Source organism: Gracilinanus agilis, chromosome 1 (assembly GCF_016433145.1).
Source record: "Gracilinanus agilis isolate LMUSP501 chromosome 1, AgileGrace, whole genome shotgun sequence".
Classification (NCBI taxonomy): domain Eukaryota; kingdom Metazoa; phylum Chordata; class Mammalia; order Didelphimorphia; family Didelphidae; genus Gracilinanus; species Gracilinanus agilis.
Window position 1 is genome coordinate 115,918,911 of NC_058130.1, and position 2,733 is coordinate 115,921,643.

The 2,733-nt window shown below is 38.3% G+C and overlaps 1 non-coding gene across 1 annotated transcript; it reads left to right on the forward strand.

Moving 5' to 3' along the window:
• The first annotated feature begins 2,333 nt into the window (after positions 1-2,333).
• LOC123232629 lies at positions 2,334-2,440 on the forward strand. Its single transcript, XR_006505158.1, has one exon. It is a non-coding gene; the product is annotated as a U6 spliceosomal RNA (small nuclear RNA).
• The last annotated feature ends 293 nt before the right edge of the window (positions 2,441-2,733 follow it).

Here is a 2,733-nt window from a genome sequence, read left to right on the forward strand (position 1 = left end):
AAAGAGAAGGGGGAGAAGGAGGAGGAGAAGGAGAAGGAGAAGGAGAAGGAGAAGGAGAAGGAGAAGGAGGAGAAGGAGAAGGAGAAGGAGGAGGAGGAGAAGGAGAAGGAGGAGGAGGAGGAGAAAGAAGGAGAAAGAAGAAAGAAGAAGGAAGGAAGAAGGAAGAAGGGGTAGGACCACTGTTCATAATGATTTTTACTTCTCAGATTTTGTGTTGTGAATATTTTGCTTGTTTTATTGTTTAAAATGATCTTTCTTTGAATTAGAAAAGCTAGACCAAAGACTGTTCTTCCTCACTTAAGTCTTTTCTCTGATTTAATTTTCTTCTTGGTGGTAGCTAGGTGGTATAGGCCTGAAGTCAGAGAGACAAGTTCAAATTTGATCTGACTCTAACTTAGCTGTGTGACACTAGGCAAGCTATTTAACCTCTTTTTGCCTTAGTTTCCTTAAATGCAAAATGAAGATAATAACAGCACCAACCTTGTGGGGTCATTGTGAGAATCAAATAATAAGTACAATTAGAATAAGTGGAAAGTCACCAGTGTTTATAGAGTGATATTCTCATTGTATTTTAGGAAAACCATTTTCATAGCTGAATGGAAAGTGGATTAAAGAGGGAAAGGAAGGGGGGAAAGGAAAGAAATGATCATTTTTATTTATCTACTTTCTGCCAGGCACTGTGCTAAGTGCTTTACAAATATTACTATTATTTGATTTACACTGAGCAAGTCACCTAATCACTCTGGCTGAAACAAATGAAATTTTTTTAGAGGCTACATAGATTGGATTTTAAAATTGGTTTGTTAAAAGACTGCTCAAGGAAATCTAACTAACCAATGAACTCCCTCCACATTCTGAACAGATGCCAAATAACACAAGTGGTGCAAAAGAGAGGCATAAAAGTGAAAAGCTAGGATGGGTGAGAAAGAGTGAGAGCATGGAAAGAAGAGGGGCAAAAAAGAGGCTAATGCATCTTAATATACTCCTTGGGAATTCATCCTCCAGGCCCTCCTCCTCAGGACATCTCTGACTAGAAAATAGTCACTGAGAAGGCAGAATCAGAGCTCAGCCCCTCCCTCAATATTTCATCTCAGGCAGAGGTAGATTTCAAGAGGATTCCAACACACCCTTTCCTCCTCGACACCAGTAGCTGGACCACCATACTTTTCAGCATGGTGGCTAGAGCTGATTAACTTTGTTACTTAAGAGAATTCTTATTTACAGAGAAATAAGGAGCAGGTCTTTACCCTGCCTGTAACAAAAGCCAGCCCAATGAGATACCCTTGACCCTAATATTCTTAACAAAGATAAAAGATCTATTCTAGACAAAAGAAGTAAGAAACCAATCCAGTTTCATAGCCATGGGAAAATTCTCTTTTCAGCTTTAAAATCAAACTTTCTTGGGGGCCAAAAAGAGGAACCATTTTATAATTCAATTTTAATTCTCCATATGGTCTCAATTTCTTCATCTGTAAAATAAGGATAACAATAGCACCTACCTCACAGACTTTTTGTGAGTACTCAATGAGATTACATGTGTAAAGAAGAATTTAAAGGCTTAACTGTTACTACTACTACTACTACTACTACTACTACTACTACTACTACTACCACTACTACTACTACTACTACCACTACTACTACTACTACTACCACTACCACCACCACTACTACTACTACTACTACTACTACTACTACTACTACTACTACTACTACTACTACTACTCAGTAGTACTACTACAATAGCTAAAAATAGCTGGTAATAAGATCAGTAAGCAGCTAGGTAGTATAGAGGACAGAGTGGTAGGTCAGAGTTCAGAGTTCAAATCCTCTCTCAGACATGCTGGTAGTGGCAATTGCTGAAATGCTTCCTAAGATCTTTGAAAGAATGTGGAGAATTGAAGATGTTCTAAAGGACTGGAAAAGAGCAAATGTTTTTCCTTTTTTTTTTTTTTTTTTTTTTTTTTTTTAAGAAAATGAAGTCTTTTAAGTATAAGCCAGTGAATTTGATTTTAATTGCTAGCAAAATCCTCTGTGTTATCTAAGATATTGTTAGTAAACATCTAGGAAAAAAAAACAAAACACCTTCTGAGTGGATCCCAAAGAGCCAATCTAGTTTCATCAAAAGCTAGTTGGCTCAGTGGATTGAAAGCCAGCCCTAGAGACAGGAAGTCCTGAGTTCAACTGTGACCTCAGTCACTTCCTAGCTGTGTAACCTTGGGCAAGTCACTTCATCCCCATTTGCTGGCCCTAACTGCTCTTCTACCTTAGAACCAATATGACGTATTAATTCTAAAATGGGATGTAAGGATTTAAAAAAAAAAATCATCCCAGTGCTTGCTTCGGCAGCACATATTCTAAAATTGGAACAATACAGAGAAGATTAGCATGGCCCCTGCACAAGGATGACACGCAAATTCATGAAGCGTTCCATATTTTTTATTTATAGCTATGCTTTTTGTGGTGGCAAAGAACTGGAAAAGGAGGGTATGTTCTTCAATTGGAGAATGGCTGAACAAACTGTGGTATATGCTGGTGATGGAATACTATTGTGCTCAAAGGAATAAGAAACTGGAGGAGTTCCATGTGAACTGGAAAGACCTCCAGGAACTGATGCAGAGTGAAAGGAGCAGAGCCAGAAGAACATTGTACACAGAGACTGACATACTGTGGTAAAATCGAATGTAATGGACTTCTGTACTAGCAGCAATGCAATGACACAGGACAATTCTG